A 15144-nucleotide genomic window follows, 5' to 3' on the forward strand; every position below is an offset into this window, starting at 1 on the left:
TGCAGATACCTAATTGCTTACAGGTGTTTTTCCCAAGTATCCTTGCAACACCTAAAAGCTGTATCACTTTTAACCCTGTATTCACAAAAGCCTATCAAAACTCTATATTGTGTTAGAAAGTAATAACTAAATATATTTTGGTTCAACCTAATTCCTGGTTACCCCCAGTACTTTCAAATACACAACAGAAGATAGATAGAAATTACCCTCTATCCTGGCGCACACTTCAAACAGATGTTTATTACATTTAAAAATAGATATTTATAAAAAGTGGACAAATTCAAGCTTATCATTTAAACCTTTTGGTAATCTAGTTCCCAGTCTGTAGATCCATTTCGCCTCTTTTTGCAGGAGGACCCTATCATTATTACCACCACGTCCATTTGTGATGCCTTTATCTATTATGATAAACTTCAATGAATCTACATTTTGATTGTGTACATTACAGAAATGTCTAGCAACCTTAGGCCTAGATTTAGAGTTCGGCGGTAGCCGTCAAAACCAGCGTTAGAGGCTCCTAACGCTGGTTTTGGCCGCCCGCTGGTATTTGGAGTCAGTGATTAAAGGGTCTAACGCTCACTTTACAGCCGCGACTTTTCCATACCGCAGATCCCCCTACGCCATTTGCGTAGCCTATCTATTCAATGGGATCTTTCTAACGCCGGTATTTAGAGTCGTTTCTGCAGTGAGCGTTAGAGCTCTAACGACAAGATTCCAGCCGCCTGAAAATAGCAGGAGTTAAGAGCTTTCTGGCTAACGCCGGTTTATAAAGCTCTTAACTACTGTACCCTAAAGTACACTAACACCCATAAACTACCTATGTACCCCTAAACCGAGGTCCCCCCACATCGCCGCCACTCGATTAAAATTTTTAACCCCTAATCTGCCGACCGCCACCTACGTTATACTTATGTACCCCTAATCTGCTGCCCCTAACACCGCCGACCCCTGTATTATATCTATTAACCCCTAACTTGCCCCCCACAACGTCGCCGCAAGCTACTTAAAATAATTAACCCCTAATCTTCCGACCGCAAATCGCCGCCACCTACGTTATCCCTATGTACCCCTAATCTGCTACCCCTAACATCGCCGACCCCTATGTTATATTTATTAACCCCTAATCTGCCCCCCTCAACGTCGCCGACACCTACCTACACTTATTAACCCCTAATCTGCCGAGCGGACCTGAGCGCTACTATAATAAAGTTATTAACCCCTAATCCGCCTCACTAACCCTATCATAAATAGTATTAACCCCTAATCTGCCCTCCCTAACATCGCCGACACCTACCTTCAATTATTAACCCCTAATCTGCCGACCGGAGCTCACCGCTATTCTAATAAATGTATTAACCCCTAAAGCTAAGTCTAACCCTAACACTAACACCCCCCTAAGTTAAATATAATTTTTATCTAACGAAATAAATTAACTCTTATTAAATAAATGATTCCTATTTAAAGCTAAATACTTACCTGTAAAATAAATCCTAATATAGCTACAATATAAATTATAATTATATTATAGCTATTTTAGGATTAATATTTATTTTACAGGCAACTTTGTAATTATTTTAACCAGGTACAATAGCTATTAAATAGTTAAGAACTATTTAATAGTTACCTAGTTAAAATAATAACAAATTTACCTGTAAAATAAATCCTAACCTAAGTTACAATTAAACCTAACACTACCCTATCAATAAAATAATTAAATAAACTACCTACAATTACCTACAATTAACCTAACACTACACTATCAATAAATTAATTAAACACAATTGCTACAAATAAATACAATTAAATAAACTATCTAAAGTACAAAAAATAAAAAAGAACTAAGTTACAGAAAATAATAAAATATTTACAAACATAAGAAAAATATTACAACAATTTTAAACTAATTACACCTACTCTAAGCCCCCTAATAAAATAACAAAGCCCCCCAAAATAAAAAATTCCCTACCCTATTCTAAAATACAAATTACAATACCCCCCCCCCAACATTACAACCCACCACCCACATACCCCTAATCTAACCCAAACCCCCCTTAAATAAACCTAACACTACCCCCCTGATGATCTTCCTACCTTGTCTTCACCATGCCAGGTTCACCGATCCGTCCTGGCTCCAAGATCTTCATCCAACCCAAGCGGGGGCTAGACATCCACTGAAGAAGTCCAGAAGAGGGTCCAAAGTCTTCCTCCTATCCGGCAAGAAGAGGACATCCGGACCGGCAAACATCTTCTCCAAGCGGCATCTTCTATCTTCTTCCATCCGATGACGACCGGCTCCATCTTGAAGACCTCCAGCGCGGATCCATCCTCTTCTTCCGACGACTAGACGACGAATGACGGTTCCTTTAAGGGACGTCATCCAAGATGGCGTCCCTCGAATTCCGATTGGCTGATAGGATTCTATCAGCCAATCGGAATTAAGGTAGGAATTTTCTGATTGGCTGATGGAATCAGCCAATCAGAATCAAGTTCAATCCGATTGGCTGATCCAATCAGCCAATCAGATTGAGCTCGCATTCTATTGGCTGTTCCGATCAGCCAATAGAATGCGAGCTCAATCTGATTGGCTGATTGGATCAGCCAATCGGATTGAACTTGATTCTGATTGGCTGATTCCATCAGCCAATCAGAAAATTCCTACCTTAATTCCGATTGGCTGATAGAATCCTATCAGCCAATCGGAATTCGAGGGACGCCATCTTGGATGACGTCCCTTAAAGGAACCGTCATTTGTCGTCTAGTCGTCGGAAGAAGAGGATGGATCCGCGCTGGAGGTCTTCAAGATGGAGCCGGTCGTCATCGGATGGAAGAAGATAGAAGATGCCGCTTGGAGAAGATGTTTGCCGGTCCGGATGTCCTCTTCTTGCCGGATAGGAGGAAGACTTTGGACCCTCTTCTGGACTTCTTCAGTGGATGTCTAGCCCCCGCTTGGGTTGGATGAAGATCTTGGAGCCAGGACGGATCGGTGAACCTGGCATGGTGAAGACAAGGTAGGAAGATCATCAGGGGGGTAGTGTTAGGTTTATTTAAGGGGGGTTTGGGTTAGATTAGGGGTATGTGGGTGGTGGGTTGTAATGTTGGGGGGGGGGGTATTGTATGTTTTTTTTTACAGGCAAAAGAGCTGAAATTCTTGGGGCATGCCCCGCAAAGGGCCCTGTTCAGGGCTGGTAAGGTAAAAGAGCTTGTAATATTTGTATTTTAGAATAGGGTAGGGAATTTTTTATTTTGGGGGGCTTTGTTATTTTATTAGGGGGCTTAGAGTAGGTGTAATTAGTTTAAAATTGTTGTAATATTTTTCTTATGTTTGTAAATATTTTATTATTTTCTGTAACTTAGTTCTTTTTTATTTTTTGTACTTTAGATAGTTTATTTAATTGTATTTATTTGTAGCAATTGTGTTTAATTAATTTATTGATAGTGTAGTGTTAGGTTAATTGTAGGTAATTGTAGGTAGTTTATTTAATTATTTTATTGATAGGGTAGTGTTAGGTTTAATTGTAACTTAGGTTAGGATTTATTTTACAGGTAAATTTGTTATTATTTTAACTAGGTAACTATTAAATAGTTCTTAACTATTTAATAGCTATTGTACCTGGTTAAAATAATTACAAAGTTGCCTGTAAAATAAATATTAATCCTAAAATAGCTATAATATAATTATAATTTATATTGTAGCTATATTAGGATTTATTTTACAGGTAAGTATTTAGCTTTAAATAGGAATCATTTATTTAATAAGAGTTAATTTATTTCGTTAGATAAAAATTATATTTAACTTAGGGGGGTGTTAGTGTTAGGGTTAGACTTAGCTTTAGGGGTTAATACATTTATTAGAATAGCGGTGAGCTCCGGTCGGCAGATTAGGGGTTAATAATTGAAGGTAGGTGTCGGCGATGTTAGGGAGGGCAGATTAGGGGTTAATACTATTTATGATAGGGTTAGTGAGGCGGATTAGGGGTTAATAACTTTATTATAGTAGCGCTCAGGTCCGCTCGGCAGATTAGGGGTTAATAAGTGTAGGCAGGTGTCGGCGACGTTGTGGGGGGCAGATTAGGGGTTAATAAATATAACATAGGGGTCGGCGATGTTAGGGCAGCAGATTAGGGGTACATAGGGATAACGTAGGTGGCGGCGGTTTACGGAGCGGCAGATTAGGGGTTAAAAGTGTAATGCAGGGGTCAGCGATAGCGGGGGCGGCAGATTAGGGGTTAATAAGTGTAAGGTTAGGGGTGTTTAGACTCGGGGTACATGTTAGAGTGTTAGGTGCAGACGTAGGAAGTGTTTCCCCATAGGAAACAATGGGGCTGCGTTAGGAGCTGAACGCTGCTTTTTTGCAGGTGTTAGGTTTTTTTTCAGCTCAAACAGCCCCATTGTTTCCTATGGGAGAATCGTGCACGAGCACGTTTTTGATGCCGGCCGCGTCCGTAAGCAACTCTGGTATCGAGAGTTGCATTTGCGGTAAATATGCTCTACGCTCCTTTTTTGGAGCCTAACGCAGCATTTGTTTGAACTCTCGATACCAGAGTTAAATTTATGGTGCGGCCAGAAAAAAACCCGCGGAGCGTTAACAGCCCTTTTACCGCCGAACTCCAAATCTAGGCCTTAGTTTCTCTGGAGTGGAGAATATCATCTCTGTGCTCCTGTACTTGTACCTTCACCATTCTGGTATATACAAAGAGTGAAAATAAGCGCTTTTCTATACAAAATATAGTTCACCTCTGTTTGGACTGCAGTCATATGTATAACATGTATTTTGCCTACTTACCATATATGTCCTATAAACATTAGTTTCAATGTACTATTCGTTAGAAATATAAGTTTTTTGGTTAACCCCTTATTGTTTTTGATGTTGTTTTTTTTTTATTTATAGTACAGGGAAAGAACTAGGTCTCAGTGCACTTTAAATGTTTTAGATTTTGCTGTCTATAGTGGTGACTGAAACTGACAGATAAGATACCGCTATATACTTGAGTGTATTTTTGGGAACCAATTATAAATAAATTTTTGAAGGTCTTTTATGTGTGCCGTGTATTTATCCCTTGCTGTTCTAGGGTAATCTTATATACCCTGGTATTTTTTCTATCTTCATTATATATTTTTTATACTAGTATCTTGCTTAGTGTCCCTGTGATACCAGTATCTCGCTCAGTATTCATGTGATACCAGTATCTTGCTTAGTGTCCCTGTGATACCAGTATCTCGCTCAGTATTTCTGTGATACTAGTTTCTTGCTTAGTGTCCCTGTGATACCAGTATCTTGTTCACTATTCAAGTGATACCAGTATCTCGCTCAGTATTCATGTGATACCAGTATCTTGCTTAGTGTCCCTGTTATACCAGTATCTCGCTCAGTATTTCTGTGATACTAGTATCTCTCTCAGTATACCTGATATACCAGTATTCCACTCAGTATTTCTGTGATGCCAGTATTTCATTGAGTGTCCCAGTGATACATGTATCTCGCTTCGGAACCTTCGGAACCGTATCCACGTGCACCCTATTAAATGGAACCCTAAGTGCAGACCAGTAGCTCACCATATTGCTATATCTTTTATTTGTTTCCCAACCAACAGCAGTACTAATCTGTACTAAAATGACATACCAGTGTGTAAATGCGTGTTGCACACATATGTTATGTGAAATAAACATAGTGTTAAAACAGACTATACATTTCTTGCTTTTGAGTAAAATATGATGCTTTTTCACACCCACCCTTGAGATGTCAAAAAGCAAATATTTTACCTATTGATTTGCCCCTTACTCAAAGAGAAGCACATTTTAATGTCCCTTTAAGTAGCAGAGAGGTGTAAAAATCAGTCTTTCAATGCCAGAAAAACAGATTGCACCCCACAAAAAAGTATACTGTCAACTTGCTAAAGTATAGAAAATAAATTATACTGGCAGACATTTAACACATACTTTTTTACATATTTTGTACACTTTTTTTAGCCTTTGAAAATCCTGAAAAAAGCCACAAATATTTGCTAGTACAATATATTAAAATGTATCTGTGCCAAGAGTCTTCATTAGTTGAAATTATTTTAATAATTATTCAGCTTTATTTAGAAAGCATCAAAAATATCCTGCAGAGCTATGCAGTAGGTGCATACACAAGTATCTAGGTAAATGCTGTCAGCATTTAACATTGCACAAGCAGTTCTGGTGAGCTGCTTGTGCAATGCCGCCCCACTGCAGATTTGCAGCCAATCGGCCTCTAGCAGTGGGTGTCAATAAACCCAATCGAATAGGATCGGGCGGATTGATGTCCTCAGCCTCAGGGGCAGCGGCCCAGTTAAGGAGCAGTGGTCCTTAACTAGAGCATGAAAGCTTGCATGAAAGAGGGGCATCAGGGGCTATTCGGACCTTAATGAATCGGCCTCAGAGAGTTTAAATATCTCATTTTAAAGGACCATTAAATGCAGTAGACTCATATAATGAACAAATACATAATAAATGGACAATGCAACTACACAGCACTCTGAATTTCAAATGAGCAGTATCATTTATTTCTGACACATTTAAAATTTTCCACATCCATCAGTTAATCATAGACTCATATATATCGTATGTGGACACCAGACCATCGCACCTATATGTGGTTGTTGGACATTCCAAAACTATGGGCATTAATAGGAAGTGGCCCCCACCTTTGTGGCTATAACACCCACTACTCTTCTATCAAGAATTTTGGAGTGTTTCTTTGGGAATATATGCTCATTCAGCCCAAATAGCATCTGTGAGGTCAGGCACTGATGTTGGACATGGAGGTCTGGCTTGCAATTAGTGTTCTAATTCATCCCATAGATGTTCAATGGTGTTGAGGCCAGGGTTTAAACTCGTCCCTCCACCAAACTTTACAGTAGTCACTATGCATTCCAGTAGGTAGTGATATCCTGGCATTCATCACACCCAGAGACTGAGAGTAAAGCGTGATTCATCAATTCAGAGAACATTTTCACTGCTCAAAAGTCCATTTGTGGCATGCGCTATACAACTCCAGGCAATACTTGGCATTGTGCATGTTGATGTGAGGCTTGTGTACAGCTGCTTGGCCATGGAAACTTGGCTTGTGCATAGTTTGCTGATATTTGTTTTGTTTTCATGAAACATATCTAAACAAATTAATTAACCAATTTTTACCTCTAGCATGCTGGAAAACCACACTAATCCCAACCCTTCTTCATAGAACCCCAGGCTGCACTAATAGGAGACTAAGGGGCCAATTTAACAAGGGCCGAATGGACCTGAATGTAACTGTTTCCACGCGAGCCCTCAGGCTTGCCCGAAACAGGAGTTAAGAAGCAGCAGTCTTAACTCGTACGCCTCCTCTGAGGCAGCGGACATCATTCGCCAGATCCCATATGATCGGGTTGATTGACATCCCCTGCTAGCGGCCGATTGGCCATGAATCTGCAGGGGTGGCAATGCATAAGCAGTTCACCAGAATTGCTTGCGCAATAATAAATGTCGACTGCATATGCTGTCGGCATTTATCAATGTGCGGCAGACATGATCCGTCCGCTCGCACTTTGTGCGACGGATTCCAGGGCCTGCACTGAAGGAAAAGGTCCTGTAGCGCAGGCCCTTGCATCCGCCATGCTAAGTCTCCTATAAGCACAGTCTAGGGCACTAGAGGTAAGTATAATTCTACAGGTGAGCTTTTTCTCCTGTATCTTAGGAACATTTTCATTTGTTTAATCAAAACAAATGTAAATGTTCTCTGATTATTCAGTGTTTGTGTATTTGTTCTGAATGATTTGTTCAAAACATATGTTTTGCTGCTGTACAAGTCTAATGGAAACCCATTTAATAAAGCTCCAGATGGTTAGTTCTTGTGTTAATGTTGCTTCCAGAGGTATTCGGAACTCTGTAGCAAATGGTGCACACGTGCTGCCCACTTCAGTACTTGTCAGCCTCACTCTGGGAGTTTGAATGGTCTACCCGTAATGGTTAAGTTGTTGTCGCTCCTGGACATTTCCACTTAAAAATGATAGCACTTAAAGTTGTCAGGGGCTAATATAGGGCTAGATTATGAGTGGAGTAGCACGCGAGCGATAAGGGTAGCACGCAAGCGATAAGGAGTATATCAAGGGTGTTTATGCTATTCAGGCTTTTAACTCGTATTACAAGTTGAAAGATCACAATCGCTTGAGTGCAATTGAAGCTAACGCTTGTTGGGATAGTGCGTCCTCAGAGATCTAGTTAACTGTTTTGCAAAACAAAAAAGTGTCACAAAACACATCAAAAATACATTTCAAAGTACAGTTATACTCATATTAACACTAAAAAAAATATTGCACACATATAGCTATAAGGGCTCAAAGATTTGAGGCCTCAGGTGTTAAAAAAAGGTAGGTAAAGGGCTTAAACATAGAGATACATATACGTGTCTAAACATACATACATATTTCTATACATACAGTATCTCACAAAAGTGAATACACCCCTCAAATTTTTGTTAATATTTTATTATATCTTTTCATTTGACAACACTGAAGAAATGACACTTTGCTACAATGTAAAGTAGTGAGTGCACAGCCTGTATAACAGTGTAAATTTGCTGTCTCCTCAAAATAACTCAACACACAGCCATTAATGTCTAAACGTTTGGCCCAATTAGCTATTTTCCCTCCCGGGTGTCATGTGACTTGTTAATGTTACAATGTCTCAGGTGTGAATATGGAGCAGGTGTGTTAAATTTGGTGTTATCACTCTCACACTCTCTCATACTGGTCACTGGAAGTTCAACATGGCACCTCATGGCAAAGAACTCTCTGAGGATCTGAAAAAAAAAAAATGTTTTGCTCCAAATTGGGCCCAAAGTGTTAATATTTTGTGTGGCCACAAAACCCTCTTAACCCTCTTGGGCATAGAGTTCACCAGAGCTTCACAGGTTGCCACTGGAGTCCTCTTCCACTCCTCCATGATGACATCACAGAGCTGGTGGATGTTAGAGACCTTGCACTCTCCCACCTTCCGTTTGAGGATGCCCCACAGATGCTCAATAGGGTTTAGGTCTGGAGACATGCTTGGCCAGTCCATCACCTTTACCCTCAGCTTCTTTAGAAAGGCAGCGGTCATCTTGGAGGTGTGTTTAGGGTCACTATCATGTTGAAATACTGCCCGGTGGCCCAGTCTCCAAAGGAAGGGGATCATGCTCTGCTTCAGTATGTCACAGTTCATGTTGGCATTCATGGTTCCCTTAATGAACTGTAGCTCCCCAGTGCCGGCTGCACTCATGCAGGCCCAGACCATGACACTTCCGCCACCATGCTTGACTGTAGGCAAGACACACTTGTCTTTGTACTCCTCAACTGGTTGCCATCACACACGCTTGACACCATTGGACCACAGGACATGGTTCCAGTAATCCATGTCCTTAGTCTGCTTGTCTTCAGCAAACAGTTTGAGGGCTTTCTTGTGCATTATCTTTAGAAGAGGCTTATTTCTGGGATGACAGCCATGCAGACCAATTTGATGCAGTGTGCGGCGTATGGTCTGAGCACTGACAGGCTGACCACCCACCCCTTCAACTTATGCAGCAAATGCTGGCAGCACTCATATGTCTATTTTCCAAGGATAACCTCTGGATATGACGCTGAGCACGTGTACTTGACTTCTTTGGTCGACTATGGTGAGGCCTGTTCTGAGTGGAACCTGCCCTGTAAAACCACTGTATGGTCTTTCCCACCGTGTTGCAGCTCAGTTTCAGGGTCTTGACAATCTGCTTATAGCATAGGCCATTTTTATGTAGAGCAACAATTCTTTTTTTCAGATCCTCAGAGAGTTCTTTGCCATGAGGTGCCATGTTGAACTTCCAGTGACCAGTATGAGAGAGTGTGAGAGCGATAACACCAAATTTAACACACCTGCTCCCCATTCACACCTGAGACCTTGTAACACTAACGAGTCACATTAAACCGGGGAGGGAAAATGGCTAATTGAGCCCAATTTGGACATTTCCATTTTGTATATAATAATGTGTGTGTATATATATATATATATATATTTTATATATATATATATATATATATATATATATATATATATATATATATATATATATATATATAGGTATACATGTATATTGTACCAAAAAAGCATCATATACTGTATATAAAAATATGTACAGTATTTATGAATAAATAGACCATATTCTTCTATGTGAAGAGCAATGGAATGTGTCGAGTTAGTGCACAAGCAAAAACAGTTTACATTGAACTTGTAATATGAGCGCTACCCGACACACGCAAAAAGCTTACTTATAGCACAGTTAACCCTCGAGCATGAGCATTGAATAACACACCACTTGTAATCTGGCCCATAGTAGGGCTAAAATGTTATTAAGTAACTTGTGGGAAAGGTAGCATCCTATGACAGTGCCATGTTTAAAGTCACTGAGCTCTTCAGAACGACTCATTGTACTGCCAATATTTGTCTATGGTGATTGTATGTCTATGTGCTGGATTTTATGCACCTGTTAGCAATGGGTATGGCTGAAACACCTGAACTCAACAATGAGTAGGGGTGTCTACATAATTTTTGCCTGTAGCATATGTATACACTGAATTCTTGCACATGCTCAGTAGAAGCTGGTGCCTCACAAATTGTGCATATAAAAAGATAGTTTGATAATGGGTAATTTGATAATATAACTAAGCTGGAATGTATATATATATATATATATATGCTCTATCAAATCTTGAAAGTTTAAGTTTGACTTCAGTGTCCCTTTGATTCATAAACATGTTACAATATAATAATGTAGAGTAAAAATAAAATGAATCTATTTTCTTTACACAATAATTTATACATAGCAAACAGAGCAGTGACACATTTTCTGTTGCTAAAATGTTGTATTAATATTAATTTATTCTTCGTAATTTCAAAGAAGTGTATACGGCTCTAACAAGAGAGCTTCTTTAGTCTATAAAGTAAAAACCCTATTAAAAAAAAAACTATTCAAGACATTCTTCTTACAACTGCTTAAAAATAATTTGCGGGCAAAGTATGTTATTAAACCGAACATATGTTTTTATTTTTTTTTATCAACAGACAAAAATGTTCAAATGGATTAAAATACCATATTCATTTATTCAAATCAGTATTAATGTTTATAAGCACTTCATTTATAAACACACAAACATACCATTATGCTGTACAACAAATTACTTTAACAAAAAAGACAACAGATGTGTTGTTTATTTACAATTGTGTGCACTAAAAATACACCCAATCCATTGTCTGTGGTTGAAAACAGTTTGGGATTGTAATGTAAAGGGCCAGATTACTAGTGGCACTAATAATAGCACTGGATGTTTTTTATATATATATATATATATATATATATATATATATATATATTTATATATTTATATATACAGTATATATATATATATATATATATATATATATATATAGGTATATATATATATATATATATATAAATAAATATATATATATATATATACCTATATATATATATATATATATATATATATATATATATATATATACTGTATATATACACTCACCGGCCACTTTATTAGGTACACCTTGCTAGTACCGGGTTGGACCGCCTTTTGCCTTCAGAACTGCCTTAATTCTTCATGGCATAGATTCAGCAAGGTGTTGGAAACATTTCTGAGACATTATGGTCCATATTGACATGATAGCATCACGCAGTTGCTGCAGATTTGTCAGCTGCACATCTATGATGCAAATCTCCCATTCCACCACATCCCAAAGATGCTCTATTGGACTGAGATCTAGGTGACTGTGGAGGCCTTTGGAGTACTCACTGTCATGTTCAAGAAACCAGTTTGAGATGATTTGAGCTTTGTTACATGGTGCATTATCCTGCTGGAAGTAGCCATCAGAAGATAGGTACACTGTAGTCATAAAGGGATGGACATGGTCAGCAACAATACTCAGGTAGGCTGTTGAGTTTAAACGATGCTCAATTGGTACTAAGGGGTTTAAAGTGTGCCAGGTTAATATCCCCCACACCATTACACCACCACCACCAGCCTGAACCATTGATACAAGGCAGGATGGAACCATGCTTTCATGTTGTTTAAGCCTACCAGTCTGCCCATTCTCCTCTGACCTCAGACATCAACATGGCATTTTTGTCTACACAACTGCCGCTCACTGGATATTTTCCCTTTTTAAAACCATTCTCTTTAAACCCTATAGATGGTTGTGCATGAAAATCCCAGTAGATCCGCAGTTTTTGAAATACTCAGACCAGCCGGTCTTGCACCAACAACCATGCCACATTTAAAGTCACTTTAATCCCCTTTCTTCCCCATTCTGATGCTCGGTTTGAACTTCAGCAAGTCGTCTTCACCACGTCTAGATACCTAAATGCATTGAGTTGCTGCCATGTGATTGGCTGATTAGCAATTTGTGTTACCAAACAATTGAACAGGTGTACCTAATAAAGTAGCCGGTAAATGTATATATAATATATGTCTAAATGTGTATATGTGTGTATGAATACATGTCTATATATGTGTGTACATGTGTATTTACTTAATGTGTTATTATGTGTAAAGTTGTATGTGCACAGATACATACATACATAAACACATGTATACACTTATTATATATTATATATATACATACTTTTGAGCCCTTCCCAGTCAAATACCTTGAGATATATATATATATATATATATATATATATATAATATAATTTTAATACATTTTTAACATTATAATGTGTTTTTAAATTCCTATATTCTTTACTTAGAAAAAATGTTTATTTTTTATTTTTAAATAGATTTGTGTGTATATATATATATATATATATATATATATATATTATGTGTGTATGTATATATATATATATATATATATATATATATATATATATACACTGTATATATACACACACAATATATCTATATCTGTGTATATTCATATAGATAGACAGTTATATATATATATTTTTTTAATTATCAGATGCATAAAGAAATATCTTTGAAAAAATAAAAAGTACATTTCCTTCCACACAACATTGTTCGCTCACTCTCTGTTACTCCAGCATTGGATAAAAAGTTCCAACATATCTTCAATATCTAAACAACTAATATAATTTAACCCCTTAATAAAACATAAACCCTTAACGACCGTGACATACACTGTACGTCGCTGGTCGTTAAGGAATTGTCTTGTTATAATAGCACGGATCTTGCCGCGAGCGGAAAGACTGCGCTATTACACCCTCCCTCCTGCAGACTTGCTAAAGACACTGCGCTATTAAAAAAGACAGCCCCATAAAAAGAGCAGTAAAGTACAGGATATGTCACTGGTCATTAAGGGCTTAAGGGTTTTCTAACTCTGTAATAGTGCTGAGGAATATGGCAATAGCATGGTGTCGCCACAATCGGCAAATACTCATTAACCCCTTACAGTAAAAATTACAGCCTATGTACAGGGTACTTCATTAGGGGTTAAAATACATCTACATACTATTTTTAAGTTAATCAATCGTTGATATGAATAAATCATTATATCTATCGTTTATTTATTGTTTAATTTGTTTGTTTTTTTAGTCAGAAAAACTTGTATTAAAATGTGAGATTCTGAAAAAAACAATGTAATGAACATTTCATTTGTTCACTCTAATAATAAAGTTTTTCTTTTTTTCGCCAATCATTGCAACACTGTGAAAAATCATGTTTCATTTCAAGGGTAATCTGCTTTTCTCAGCTATTATTAAATATTATTTTCATGACTTACTTTCATGCATTAGAGCAATTTGACTTCAGATCAGTAGGAAGATAATAACCATATGTATATTCCTGACAGTCTTGAATTTATTTTATTTGTTCTTGTGATTTCTTTTGGAACACTAATCCACAGATATTCTGCAACATAATGAGTGAACAGATAGAAAAGAGCAGATCATAGCGTAGTTTTTAAATCACATCAATTTTATTAATTGCTTTAGTGAAACGGCTGGCTCTGTTACATCCTCTGCTTTAGTTGCCTGATGTGAAGGATGTGTCCCTTTGTTTGTTGACTTGTCCTTTACAATTTATAAACATTGCTGGATCTTAAGGGGACTGTAAACATCATGGTTAAGATTACAAGTGGCAAAAGTGATTTACTATGCATAATTAAAGGGATATTTAACAGGGCTCCTTTAGTAAAACAAATATGTTAAATCAAAGTAAACAAAAAGAAACTGATTGTGTTTAAAAAAACAGCAAACAACTTACTTGTTTTCTTGCAAAATGAGCAATTGTGAAAATCTCAGTGTAGCCACTGCCCACAGGAAATTAGAGAGCTGACATGCTGGCAATTTAGGTTGCATTCTGCCTTTTCTGAGCATGGGCAAATCTGACTCCCTGTTTATCTATTATTCATTTTATAGTAAACCAGCTATTGTTAATCTAGAAGTTTTATAACATCAAGTTAGAAAAACACTCCTGTAGAGACCCCAACCCCATTTGTAGGACTGCGACAGGAAGTAATGGACACTGTACAAATGAGGTTTTATTACAACAATAAAATAGATTTTTCATATCCCTTTAAGTATTTTATATTACAATCTCAAAAGTGTCCCCTGTCCCTTTAATGAGCACTTGATGAGATCACAAATAGCATGGTAACTTCACAAACAAAAACCATGTGCCAAAAGTAAAATGTATTTCTTCATTACTCCTGGTGAACAGAATGAGTCTCTTTTCTGGAGACTTTGGCCCTCACGGCCCCTCGAAAGACATGCGTCTCATATATACAAGTGATAAAAATAGCCTAAAAACATTTATTATTTTCAAAGCCAATCATCAGGGAGTTTTAAAGAGGGGGAGAATTGGTTTTAACTAGGGGTACTTTTTGACCTAGAGGGACAAGGAATCCTCATTTGAAAGAGGTGAAGTCCCTTTAGGCACTGGGTGTGAATAATTATCATCAGAAATTCTTATCACTTGCCAATTGGATATTGATATTTTTCATGGCAGGGATTAATTTTAAGCCTCTATCCACCTCTGCTTTACTGAGCGGGCCAGACTCCATTTTGAATTAGAGCAGCTCTCTTATTCTAATGATAGTTCTTCTACTTTTGCCATTAATAAAATTTTACGGAATTGTAGGTAAATTGCTCCAAAAAGG

General features: G+C 37.7%; 1 protein-coding gene across 1 annotated transcript in view; it reads right to left on the minus strand.

The window, feature by feature from the left end:
- LOC128647573 (catenin alpha-2) overlaps positions 1-15144 on the minus strand; it is an 887157-nt gene that overhangs the window by 394492 nt on the left and 477521 nt on the right. The gene's annotated exons all lie outside the window — the stretch shown is intronic.

This window comes from Bombina bombina, chromosome 2 (genome assembly GCF_027579735.1).
Source record: "Bombina bombina isolate aBomBom1 chromosome 2, aBomBom1.pri, whole genome shotgun sequence".
Classification (NCBI taxonomy): Eukaryota; Metazoa; Chordata; class Amphibia; order Anura; family Bombinatoridae; genus Bombina; species Bombina bombina.